This window comes from Arabidopsis lyrata, assembly GCF_000004255.2.
Source record: "Arabidopsis lyrata subsp. lyrata unplaced genomic scaffold ARALYscaffold_3, whole genome shotgun sequence".
NCBI lineage: Eukaryota > Viridiplantae > Streptophyta > Magnoliopsida > Brassicales > Brassicaceae > Arabidopsis > Arabidopsis lyrata.
The window spans coordinates 8,359,727-8,374,288 of NW_003302553.1; the positions used below are offsets into that span (position 1 = coordinate 8,359,727).

A 14,562-nucleotide genomic window follows, 5' to 3' on the forward strand; every position below is an offset into this window, starting at 1 on the left:
ATTTCTCCAAATTGTTTATTCTATCTTTCTTTAATAATAGTATTTTTGAATTTTCACATATAGAAAAATATTTCTGTTTCAATCAATTGGTATTTAAGTAAAAATGGATGGGATAAAAATAAAATTATAAATAGAAAGTAGAAAACACCTCACTTTACGAAAAAGAGAAAAATTCAAAACATCTAACAATTTGAAAGAAAGAATTAATATATGTTTCCTATTTATCTGTGTTCCATTGTTTTTTTTTTCATAGTAGAGCTCTATTTTTACAAGTTCAAGGCCATAATTACACATAATACTACAAAACTAGGGACAAAAGTTGTCATCGAGTAGCTGGTCTATAGTCTCTTATTCATATGAGTCAAAAACTAGTTACTTACTAGTCAGTAACTTTTAGCTCGTTTCCTCTAAAGCATTGATCAATAAGTCAATGACTATATATTTTACTTAGTAGTCAAGACTCGAAAGTCGAAACCCTAGATCGATTTTGATATGGCGCTTGAAGATTTAGACTTCACTCAATTATTTTGTTTAAGAAATACCAGCATTCAAAGTAGTGAAATTTAAGATAAGTTTATGTGTTGGCTTTAAGTAGGATCGAAACTTCAACGATAACTTTTTCTGGACTTTTGACAAAAGTTGTGGTGGAAAAAAGTCACTGCTATGAATTTGAAAGAACTAGCTAATATAATCACATTTTAAACCTCCATTCTAAAACAATATATTGCTTCACACAACACTAATGTCTAGATACCGAAAGAAATGTGTAAATATTTTGAGTTTAATTGTATAATTTATATGCATTTGTTGGCCTTGTTATCTTCATTTTTTTTAGACCAATGAAGGGTTCTGTCATCTTTAACAAAATTATCGAAGGAAGACAAATATTCCTCGACAAATACATCGAAATCAAAATAAATTCGGGAGGTGGACTTGGACCTTAATTAATATTTCCGATCCCTTTTCTACTTTTAATTTACTTTTTTATTTATTTGCAAACATCAAAAGGGCAGAATCTTCCTGTCCATTGCATTGTCCTCATGGGAACAACTAAGAAGCTTTTTAATGTGTATTTTTTTACATTCTGTTCTTTGTCTAATGCCTTTGTCTAGTCCTCTCCCGGTGAAACATAGAATCTCTTACCGCAAACAAACACTAAAAAAGTGTATCATTGGTTTGAAGTATGAAAAGTTAGTACGTTGCATTTAGTAATGCTGGAACTGTTAACTGTATTATAATTAGTACGTTGCATTTAGTTATAATGCTGGAATTTTTGTTATAATCGAAAGACTATAATTAAAAATAAAAATAAATAGAGTGGGCGTGATCACAAACTAATTAAGGCTACTTAAAATTATAATTATATTGATGACAAGAAAAAAAAAGAACAATGACGATATGGCAGTCTATTTAATAAAACATGTTGTTATTATATTACTTGATACCAAATGTCGTGACATTATTAGTTCCTAGTTTGTCCAAAACGGATGTATAGATAGATATTGATCAAGATAATTGTCATCGTCATGCATGTGGTAATGGAGCGAGTCAAAGGTCAAAGAATGAAGACAGGAGTGTTTCAAAGCTGGTCCAGCTTCGTCCTCTCCTACCTCGTTTTTGTTTTCTTCTTCCTCTCTTTTTCTTCTTTTGTCTTTTACTTTGTTTTGAACGCTAAACCGGTTCTGAAACCAAAGTTATTACATTTTCATCGATTTAAGAAGAGCGGTTTAGTCCATTATCCCTTATATATTATTTTGATAACTCATTGCAAATCGTGATTTTTCCACTTCTACATTACATATGAATATTACGATGATTTTGTCTTTTAGCCCTTGCTACATACGTCCAGGTAGTAGTAAGTTCACACAAACATAATATTATATACATACTCACACACGTAGCTGTAGTGTTATGAGAATCAATTAGGTATATATGCTTGATTATGAAATCTTATATTCCAATTTCCAGGTAAAGTCATGGAAAATTTGTTCATTTGCTCGACACGTATCCTCTATCTTAGTGAAGAATTTAGTAACCACAAGAATTTTAATACACTTTTTAATTAGAAAGATAGGGTTTTTCATTTGCTCAAAAAAAAAAAATATAGTTTTTCATATTATATTTCGTGGATAAAAGACAACTTTAACGTTTTACATGCTACCAAGTACCAAGTAACCGATCACAATGTCAATTCTGGATTAGCAAATAAAAATAACAAAAATAAGAAGGTCCATTATCACTAAAAATGATCCCCTACTTAATAATGCCCTGTTTCACACACCCTTTTTTAACATTGCCCCTTTTTGCTTGCCATTTTTAAAAATACCCCTTAATTAATTCAAATATGACCAAAGTACCCTTGCTTTCATAACCTAAGATCTGCACGGTTCTCTCAACCATTCTCTCTCTTTCTCTCATTTCGATCGGCGACGATTTTCCGATCTCGATTCCGTTATCTCGATTCCATATCAAATCGGCGTCTCCTTTCGATTTCGCTTTCTATCGGTGGTAAAATCTCGTTGTTCGTTTTCGATTTGATCTGTTCGATTTCGATCGGCGTTAACATCTTTTTGTTCGATTTTGATTTCTCAGCGTCTCCGTCTCCGTCTGTGTTTTATTTCGATCTGTCCTACATCGATTCCAGGTTAGATTCCTCACTATGTTTTAGAAGCTTTTTTGAAAGGTTTGTCTTTTGGAAGTTAGATTCTGTGGTTTGATTCTGTGGTTTAGATTCTGTGTTTCTGTGAAAGTTTGGTCTTCTTGAAGCTTTTTTTATCTCATTATTGACTGATAACGCTTGATTTGACTGCTTGATTTTGAACTGTAGATTTTACAACATTTTTAAAGGTTCGTTCTTAACTTGTAAATGCTTCTTAATGCTTGATTTAGGGTATATCCTCTCTGATTTATTCCATTTCTTGATTTTATAATCGTTAACTGTGGATTTTACAACATTTTTTAAAGGTTCGTTATTAATGCTGAATTATTCATTTGCTGTAATTTACAACCGTTTAAAAAGGTCTTAAATGCTGAATTATTCCTTTTCTGTATTTTACAACCGTTTTAAATGTTTTACATTCTTGATATGGTTTTTATGCTTGGTTTTTACGCAGATGTCTAACAATGACTCATTGGATGTGCTTAACCTACCGCCCCGTATATATAATCCCGGGTTTGAACCAAACATTGGAGCTGTTGTTATTCAACATTTCGAAACGCATTTGGTCAAAAAAGTTGAGCTCGCACTAGGGGAGGAACAGTTTAATCTAATTAAAGCCTCTTTCCTTGGTCCTATTATTGAACTAGCAAAAAGAAGTGGAGTTAATTTTTCGGGGAAGATTTTCCACTTCTTGATGCAGCGAAGGTTGCTTTTAAAGGAGAAGAATCTCTGGTTCACATTTGACTCCCAGCCAATGCGATTCTCAGAGAGAGAATTCTTGCTTACCACAGGTATATCTAAATTAGTTTTGTTTTGTAAGTTTTTAATCAATTTACAATGTGTTTTAAAAGTTTTACAATGTATTTAAAAACATTTAACAATGTGTTTTACAAGTTTTTATAAAACTCTAATATCAAATTTGTATTCACTTACAGGTGTTCAGTGTGACCTGATTGATAGTGAAATACTTCGAACAGGCAAAGCTCCATCAAAAGCTCCATATTTCTGGACTCAGAAAGAGCATTTTACGCTGGAACAACTCCAAAAACGTTTGTTTGAACCAAATCAGCTGCATCCGCTGGATGCTGAAGAGAAACTGAGTCTAGGTATGGTAATTTTGACAGAAGCCTTTCTCTTTACACCAGGTTCCTTTCTTAAAGTCAATGAAAAAGCAAGTGTGAAAGAATGTAGTTAACATAAGTTCCTTTCTTATTGTAGTTATCTTTTTAAACCAGTATGTTATTTTGTAAAACAGTGATAACGAATGTGTTTATGGAACAGTTTATTAGATGAAGAATATTGTTAACTATTGCAATTTATATCCAGCTTGTTTCAAAGTGTTATAAAGGGTTTTACAAGGGTTTTTATAGGTTAATACGTTTTTACAAGATTTTTATAAGGGTTTTACAAGAGGTTTTAAAGTGTTTTATAGGGTTTTACAAGGGTTTTTGTAGGTTAAAAGGTTTTTACAAGAGTTTTTATAGGTTAATACAAGTGTTTTATAAGGGTTTTACAAGGCTTTAAAAGATTTATGATGTTATTTCTATAAGAAGGTTTTAAGGTTTTTACAATGGTTTTTAAAGTTTTTTAAAGGGTTTTACAAGGGTTTTTATAGATTTAATACGTTTTTACAAGGGTTTTATGATGGTTTTAATAGAGATTAACAAGTGTTTTTAAAGTGTTTTACAAGGCTTTTGTAGGTTAAAAGGTTTTTACAAGAGTTTTATAAGGTTTTACAAGGTTTTTTAAAGTTTTTTAAAGGGTTTTACAAGGGTTTTTGTAGGTTAAAAGGTTTTTACAAGAGTTTTTATAGGTTAATACAAGTGTTTTATAAGGGTTTTCAAAGGCTTTAAAAGATTTATGATGTTATTTCTATAAGGAGGTTTTAAGGTTTTTACAATGGTTTTTAAAGTGTTTTACAAGGCTTTTTGTAGGTTAAAAGGTTTTTACAAGAGTTTTATAAGGTTTTACAAGGTTTTTTAAAGATTTTTAAAGGGTTTTACAAGGGTTTATGTAGGTTAAAAGGTTTTTACAAGAGTTTTTATAGGTTAATACAAGTGTTTTATAAGGGTTTTACAAGGCTTTAAAAGATTTAAGATGTTATTTCTATAAGGAGGTTTTAAGGATTTTACAATGGTTTTTAAAGTTTTTTAAAGGGTTTTATAAGGGTTTTACAAAGGTTTTTATAGGTTAATACGTTTTTACAAGGGTTTTATGATGGTTTTAAAAGAGGTTAAAAAGTGTTTTTAAAGTGTTTTACAAGGCTTTTTGTAGGTTAAAAGGTTTTTACAAGAGTTTTATAAGGTTTTACAAGGTTTTTTAAAGTGTTTTAAAGGGTTTTACAAGGGTTTTAAAAAGATTTTATATAGATCTTACAAGTGTAACAACTTTTTGAAAACGTAGTAACACCTTTCTCCAAGAATAAACGTAAAAAAGGTTTTATAACAAGTTATGAAAGTTTTTCAATAATATTTTTTAAAAAAGTCACAAAATACTTAATATGTTATGTAATAAAATAAAGTAAAAACTATATTGGAGCCACACAACTACTTTTGTTGTGTCCATTTTGACCACACCGACGACATTTGTAATTTGTTGCAGATTTTCCATACTCCCATCCACTAGGTATTCTCTTTTTCTTAGGCCTGCCACTAGGAACACGAGAAGATGGTGGTCGACAAACAAAAGCAGCAACATCGGCTGGAACCTCCCATTGTGTCCTATCACCAACGGGATATATACTCTCTGAATATGCTAGCGTCCAACTGTCAAACAAAGATGTAATTTTTAAAAATTGTAAGAGTTTTCAAAGGTTTTTTTAGGTCTTACAAGGTTTTTAGAGGTTGAACAAGTTTTTACAAGACATGATAAGGGTTTCACAATGTTTTTATAATATTTTACAAGGTTTTTTGATGATTTTGATAAGAAATTGATTTACAAGGTTTTTAATGGTTATAAAAAATTTTAAAATACAGTTTTATAACTTGTTTTATATAGTAACATACCTGTAAAGTTAGAATATGACATACCTTTTGTTGGAGTATAAGGTATCAACATAATCATATTCGTTAAGATTAATATGTTTTGCAGCCGCTATTGCATGAGCACACGGGATTTTCGTGATATTGAACACACAACACGTGCAGTCTCTTGTTTCCAAATTCACAACATGAACCAACGTACCTCCTTTCACTTCAAACACGTGTTGATTCACTTGTGACACTTCAAGCCAGCGTGCAGTAGAATCATACAGTGTCTTTACTTGCTTCATCACATTCACAGTAACTGAATGCCTATTACGAGTACCCTTCTCATGTCGTTCATTGACCATCTGGTAAGAGTAGACCTAATTGTATCAAACCAACAGACAATTGGATACTCACGGCTTTCTTTCAACAGAGAATTCAAAGACTCAGCTAAGTTTGATGTCATAATGTTGTATCGATTGGCAGGTGCACAAGCACGTGACCATTTTTTGACATCCAAATCCCACAGATACTGTGCCATCTTGTTGTCAGCAAGAGACAGTTCATGGAACAACTGTTCAAAATCAAACCTTGTGTAAGCATAAGCTGCATCTTTCATAACTGGAATAAGCGTTGAGGATGACTTAAACCCAGTCTCAAGGTTTTTCTCCAAATGAAAAATGCAGATCCCATGATGAGCAAGTGGATAATTAACAATAAGAGCATTGGCAATTGATGATGCACGATCTGACACAAAAACTAAATCAGGTTCATCCGGGATAATTTTCTTCAAACACTTCATAAACCAGTCCCACGAAGCATCATTTTCTGAATCAACTACGCCAAATGCAATAGGATACAAATGAAAGTCACCATCTTGTGCTGAGGCACCAAGCAAAGTCCCTTTAAAATTTGATTTCAAATGAGAACCGTCAATACAAATCACTTTTCTCATCAACTTAAACCCTCTAATTGACGGACCAAAGGCAAGAAATGCGTACTTAAATTTGTTGTCAGGATCGACCTCAATGAAGGTTGCAGAACCAGGATTCTTCTCATTTACCATGTACATCCACATTGGCAAGAACTCATAACCATCTTCAGGTGTACCCCTAGCAACATCGATTGCATGATCTTTAGCTCTCCACGCTTTTGAATAAGAAACTCCAATCCCATTGTCGTGTCTGAATTTTTCTATCAGTTGTTTAGGTTTAAGCGCAAGCTTCTCTCCACGAAAATGATTACTTACCATTTCTCCTAATGTCCTAGCAGTTGCTTGGCGATGATTAACCTTCCTTAGCGAAGAATCACAACAGTGCTCACTAACATACTTTTTAATAATAAAACTATCTGATGCCTTAACCCTAGTTGCACGTAACCTCCAACTACATTTTTCATCAATGCAACGAAGAGTATACCGTGTTGAGTCTGATTTCTTAGTCCGGAACTCGAAGTTATTCTCCATTGCAAATAACTGCATCTGCCTTCCCATTTCCTTTTTGTCCTTGAACAACTTTCCACAATACAAAGTATTTGAAGATGCAGAAATAGTAGAACCACCTACAGGAGCTGAACCTTCAGATATATTAGAGAAGGATTCCGTTTCAGTTATAACCCTCTCCGGGATGGTTGAGTCAAATCCCATCTGCAAAAGCAAAAAAAATTTGGATTTGAATTGTTTTACAAGGTATTTTAAAAGGATTTACAAGTTATTTTAAAAGGTGTACTAAAAAGGGTTTTTAAAAGGGTTTTACAAGGTTTTTTAAAAAGATTTTTTACTGATTTTCAAAGAATTTGTAAGGGAATTGAAAATACCTCATTCATGACATGACATGCAGGAGCTGAAACAAAAGTTATAGGAGCAGGGTTTGCAGAATACATTTGTACCTGTAATATAATTTTTGCAAATTTACAAGTTATTTTGAATCTTCGTTAACTTATTTACAAGCTATTTTAATGATTTCTTTACTAATTTACAAGGTTTCTTTACTGTTTTACCTCATTCATGACTTGATATGTAGAATAAGGATCTGTATTGCTCTCACTACTAATTGAGATGTTGCTTGTCCCCATCATTGGATTACTGCTTGTTTTCCCCTGTAAAGATAATTAAAACTGTTTACAAATTTGTTAAACCAGTTTACAAAATTGAATGTTGGTAAAATACCTTCTCAACAGTTACACATAGCTGAATACCGCCTCTGAATTCCGCAAGCTTTTTCATAAATGCTTGCACTTGCCTATCATTTCTAATATACATAGGAGGCATGTCTTTTGTAGAGGGTAATGAATAACTGAGTTTCACTATATTAATACCGACATCAATTCCAAAATCTTCTATAACAACAGCACACAAATCAGTGAAACACGTATCCTCATTGATAAAAGTAAGAGACCCTCCTCTTTCAACATCAAATTTAAAATCCCAACAATTGTTATTTTTCAGTTTCCAAACACCAGATATGCAATTCAACTCAATCATTACGACCTGATAAAAAAGATAATGTATTATAATGTTAAACATATGTATCTTTATGATAGTTCACAAGGTATTTATAAAGTTCTTCATGGTTTTACAATATTTTTTAAAGGTTTACAATCTTCACAAAAAACACGGTAAATCAAAATTATTTCACTAATAGTGTACAATAGTTACTGAAGAACATAAATACAGTGAGAAGATGAAGAAGAAATTTTTACAATGGTTTTAGAAAGTTTTTAAAGGTAACACGAATTATAATTTTCAAGCAAGACAAATTCGAGAAAATAGATAAACACAGAATCGAAGCTTTTAATTAATCAATTCAGATTTGAAGACGAAATCGATGAACTTTTGGATCTAAACGGTTCAGATTTCAGAAGCGATTCGAACCTAATTGATGCAGATTGGGATGAGTCACAGATTTTTGATTACAGAATCGATTGATCCTCGTCGATTGAACTCGATTGAACTCGATTGAACTCGACGGATCTAAGATGAAGATATCGACGGATCTAAGATCTCATCACCTTTTGTTCGTCGGCTGTGAAGGTGACGAGAGACGCCGAGATTTTTGTTCGTCGTTCCCCAGTTTTCTCTTCTTCAATTTGGTTCCTCAATTGGTCAATTTGGTTACTCATTAAGGGTAAAATAGTCAATTTCAGGGAAGCTATTAGGGAGGGGGTATTTTTGAAAAGGGGTATTAAAAAGGGGGCATTTTTGTGAGTCCCCCCTTTTTTTTTTTTCCCGTAGTAAGGAAATCAAAACGACGACGTATAGCAGTGGAGAGGATGAGTTACACGCGTCACGCGTGTGTATGAAACAGTGCGCCTCTTCACGACCCTACTGTCTCCAGTCAACCCTGCACTGTCGTTGTTACACGTGCTTCTCTCTACTCTCACACGTGCTTCCCAGCTCATTCTCTCTGTTTATATGTTTTTTTTAATTAATAACAAAAATATTCCGAAAACAACAATACATGTAAACAAATAAAAACAATATTCGAAACCATTTTAATATTTTTTTTCCCATTTGAAATGGATTTGATTCCCAAATTCCTAACAATTACTGCCACTCTCCGATAAGTTCAGATGCTTTTTTCTTATTTTTGTTTCGATGTGTAGCTTTTCTCCAATGGTTTTCTTTTGCTTCGTTTGTACTTTTATTCTTTATTCTCTCTATATATATTCGACAGAAATAAACAAGACGATGCATGCATAAACGTTAATCTTATCACTCTGATTAGATGTAATCAGTAGAGCATCACGGAAACAAATCAATGGTTAAAAATCGATTTTTCTCACGAATAAAACCATTTACATGTGATTTAAATAATAGTTAATTAAGTCATCTACAATCTTAGAACACAGCCGATCTTACTTAAATATAAAATGGTTTTGATGTCCAAGGAAAACGTACCTTAATATTTTAAAAATTAAATATAATTTGTTTCTAGATAACTAGTTCATTATCATACTAAAAAAAAAACTAGTTCATTACTATACAAGTTACTAGTTACTACTATACAAGTTACTAATATATCTAGCAATACAGTTACTGTCTAAATGTTTCATATGAAATATATATACATATATATATAATTTCTTAGGTGGTGTTATTCAGTGATGAATTTTAATAGAATTAGAATCCAACACTAATTCAGTGTTATTCAACTAATGATTATAAATCTAACTTTAAAATCTGGTGTTATTAGATCTTATATTTCATTAGATTTTAAAAGTTTGGTGTTATTCAATTAAGATTTAAAATACTTTATTAAAATACAGTGTTATTCAAAACTAAAAGACTTGTAAATTTTTTATATATTATATCATTTGAAATGAAACCTTTCTGGAGTTTCATGAGGAAATTAAATTATTAGAATCAAAATTCAAAATATACTGCAGAGATTTTGAAATACACACAAACAGATTCTTAAAAACAATATCAGAAAGCAAATCTAAACTTTAAAGAATTGATTTTAACTCCATCACTGAATAACACCCCCTTAGTTAAAATATAAAGTTTTTATTTTAAGGAATCACATGATTTTAATTTATTTTAGTCAAACATCAGATAAACTAATTGATGTAAATGCCAACGTTTGATGAAAATACTCAAATGCTATATCAGAAAGAAGTATTGGCCCATATAGAAGTGGCCAAGTTAGTCCATGATAATATCGTAATTGGGTCAGAACTATATATTTCAACTGGGCTCATGGTAGAATAAGAAAGGACTTTGAAATATCTGTCTCATGTATAGCAGTGGCGATATTAGAAAAAGAGATTAATTAAGAACAAAACATATAGGTGAGAAAAATGTCATTTAAATCATCTGTTTACCATTTTTCGTTAGCTTAAAGAATTAATTCTGGATATAGTGATTTAAATCCTCAATTTTATATGGATCTGATGTTTTAAATCCTCAATTTTATGTTGACTTTCAATTTAATTACGAATTCTCGTTGACTAAGCCAATTGAGACACATCGTTAACTGGCTAAATAGAGCAATCAGACGAAGAGGAAGATGCAACCATGTTGGTGTAGAAGAAAAATTATGTGATGGCTTCGAAGTGGCAGTTATGCGATGACATCGTCTTATTGATCCGTTTAGCCAGTTAGCAATATGCCTCATTTGGCTTTGTCAATAAAAATTCATAATTAAAATGAAAATCAACATAAAATTAAGAATTTAAATCACCAGGTCTAGAGTTCATGATTTAAACCAACGAAAATGGCAAACTGATGATTTAAATGACATTTTTCCCTTTTAAATATATAAGGATCAATTTTAGGTGTGGATACTGATAAATAATTTAAACGTAACAATAATCAACACTACTTCATATTCAGTGGTTTTCCTTTTTTTCGTCTTCTTCCGACTATTAGAAGAAGACGAGTCATCATCGTTTATCTTAATTAATTAGATAAACAATTGATTCAGTACGTGAATATATTACAATAATTTTGTTGCACATTGTCCGGCCGTTTGAGTCTTTATGACGTTGCCTATGATCATACTTATGATCTAATCTAACTATCCATTTCTCTTCATTACTTGTTCGACATCCTAAAAGAACTATTCAAATTTATTAGAATTACATTTTCTTGGAGACACAAATACTATCAATAATAACTGTAGTTAAACAAAAGATATAATAACATAACCAAAGCCAATGAGTTTTTGCTTGACTTCCCGGAAATTTAAAAGATTATCTGGTTCTATAATTAACCCCCAAATTATTGAGCAAGTAGTAGTCTTTAGAAAATGAAGATGGACAGACTTTTTCCCAATCTTTAAACTAATTAATAAAGACTTTTTCAGGACTGTGCCGAGGTAGCCCGCGGGCTTTGGCCCTAATTGACATGTCTAGGTAACCCCTTGAAGTATACCAAACATAAAGTAATTTGTGTCAGAAATATATATTTTGCAATTGAGCTCATGGTGGAATAAGATCGGACTTTGAAATCTCTCTCTCATGTATAGTAGCGGTGATATTAGAAAGAAGAGATTAAGCACAAAATAGAAAAAGTTGTCCTTTTTAATAGACAAGGGCTAGGCCTGGGCGTTCGGATATTCGGATCGGGTTCGGGTCGGGTTTTTCGGGTTCGGGTTTTTCGGGTATAAAAAACTAAGACCCGTTCGGGTATTTTAAAATTTCGGGTTCGGGTCGGGTTCAGATCGGATATTTCGGGTTCGGATTCGGGTTTACCCGAAGTATCCAAATATTAAAAATTTTGTATCCGACTCTTTGCAAAGTATTGAAAAATACTCAAAAATCTATAAAACCCAAGTATTTTTTAACCGAATCTAGCCAAAAGTAACTAAAACACCCAAAAATTCTTAGCATCCAAATAATTTAGGCACTTAAATTTTTACAAGTATAAATATTAACTATGTACTTATATTTCGGGTATGGTCGGGTACTTGTTTGGATTAGGGTTCGGATCGGGTTCGGGTTCAGATTTTCGGGTTGTGAAGTTTAGAACCCGTTCGGGTATTTTAAAACTTCGGATTCGGATTCGGATCGGATTTTTCGGGTCGGGTTCGGTTCGGTTCTTCGGATTCGGATAATATGCCCAGACCTAGACAAGGGATCAATTTTGGGTGATACTGATAAATGATTTAAATGTAACAATAATTAACATTATTTCATATTCAATGGTTATCCTTTTATTCGTCTTCGTCAGGCTATTAGATGAAGACGAGTCATCATCGTTTATCTTAATTAATTAGAAAAAGTATTGATTCAGTACGCGAGTTAAAATAGTTTTGTTGCACGTTGTCCGGCCGTTTAAGTCTTTATGACGTTGCCTATGAATGATCATACTTATGATCTTAGCTAACCATCCTTTTCTCTTCCTTGTACAACATCCAAAAAGAACTATTCAAATTGATTAGAATTACACCTTTTGGAGACAAAAATACTATATATCAACAAAAAAAAATAGTATCAATAATAATTTTAATTTTTTTTTACTTAATTAGTTTTCTTTTTACTACAATCTAGCCAACAAAATATATATTAGGCTATTAGCTTAATAATTGTGAAAATTACTTAGAATGACCCATATTTGTAGTAAAATAACTAGAGTGACTTAGTTCTAAGAGCTCTAACTAGACTAACCCATATCTTTTTGACAAAGACATTCTAACCACTTTTTTCAACATATTAACAAAAATGCCATTATGAATTATTTTTAATAAAAAGTAAACTAAAAAGAAAAAATTATTAAAATCTAAAATTCATGTTTTCTTTTTCACATTTTTCTCTCGACACTTTACTTCTCTCTTCCTCCAAAACCTAGCCGCCACCTCTCTTCTAAATTCCGTTCGCCGTAACTCCGACCGCTGCGCTTCCGTCCAGCTTTGTCCACCAGTACCTGTCGCTTCATCTTTCTCCTCTCTTGTCCTCTCCACCGCTTCTCCCTTTTCCGCTGGAAACTATCGCTTCTCTCTTCTCTGCCGCTTCTACTTCATCTTCTTAGGCTTCGCCGCCAGCATCTATGTTGGATTCCGTCACCAACAGCAGCAACGTTGAGGTTTTCCTTTGATTTATGGTTTATATTTTTATAAAATGAGTTGGAAAAACATATTGCATGAAAGGTGTTCGATGAAATGTCAGTCTTGACGGCAGACTTATTTGTTAATTATCACAGATTTATTTGTTGCTCATCACAGACTTGTTTGTTCGTTTTCGTAGATTTATTTGTTGCTCATCGCAAATATGTTTTAAGTAATAACAATTCTATCAATGTCTATTGCAGGATCATATTGCGAGTATCTTTGTTGGTTGCATTGTTTTGTTGGTTGTATTTTGATTGCATATCTTTTTGTTAGTGTTTCTAGATTTAATTGCTGCTCATCACAGATTTGTTTGTTTGTTGTATTGTTTTGATTGCAGATTTATCATTACAGATTTGTTTGTTGGTTGCATTGATTTGATTGCAGATTTATTGGTTCTCAATGGGTTCTGTCTAGTCACCGACATAGATTCTGGTGGAGTTAACTTCAATGACTATGAATTTCACTGGTTTGTGTTCTCTAAGACACAAATTTGTTAGTATCACCACAGATTTGTTTAGATATGACCACAAATTTGTTTTGATATGTTCACATACTTGTTTGTATCACCACAGATTTGTTTTGACATAACCACAGATTTGTTTTAATATGTTCACAGACTTGTTTTAAGTATGTCCACAGTTTTGATTCGTTGATCACAGATTTGTTTTGAAAAATGCATCTAGGATTCGGGAGAAGAAAAAGAGTGCCTAGCCGTAGGATGGCAGTTTGATGGACTTAACGATGGGAACATTCAGGCATTGCGGGAGAGATTAGGAGCTGAGATGTTTGAGGAAGTTCCACTGACGGGAGACATAGCATTGACTAATCCATTGCCTCGTCGTGCAGAGTTCAAGATCCCTTATCTCAATGATCACTCAGAATGAGTGTCTTTATGATATGGTCGTGGTTGCATTTGGTTTTGAGTCAGATGTTGCAAGTTTTCTTATTTAGGAATGTTATTGTTTCCACAGATTTTTTTTGGTGTGAACCAGTTGTTGCAGCTGTTACCACCGACTTTTTTGGTGTGAACCAGTTATTTTTCCTGAGTGTTATTGTAACCACATACTTTTATTAGAACATGTAAGACTTGAATTCTTAGAGATATAAGTTCCATAACAACACAACAAGTTCCATAACAACACACATGTTCTACAATAACACATAAAAGTTTGACATGTCAATACAGACGTCTTACATGTTCCACAATAACACTCATACAAGTTTGAAAAATACAACAAAAGTTTACAACAGAGACTACTTCATCAAGTTTATGACTTCTTGCATGTTTTACGATTATGCCCAGTTTCATTACAACTGGTACACGTGTGTTGTTTCCTAGGCCTCTTATTCTCCATGGCTTTCTCAAGGACAGATTTAAATCTTGACT

At 32.5% G+C, this 14,562-nt stretch overlaps 1 long non-coding RNA gene across 1 annotated transcript; it reads left to right on the forward strand.

Moving 5' to 3' along the window:
* The first annotated feature begins 12,714 nt into the window (after positions 1–12,714).
* LOC9321376 lies at positions 12,715–14,279 on the forward strand. The gene is made up of 2 exons (XR_002333122.1): positions 12,715–13,150; positions 13,859–14,279. It is a non-coding gene; the product is annotated as an uncharacterized LOC9321376 (long non-coding RNA).
* Positions 14,280–14,562: the final 283 nt, after the last annotated feature.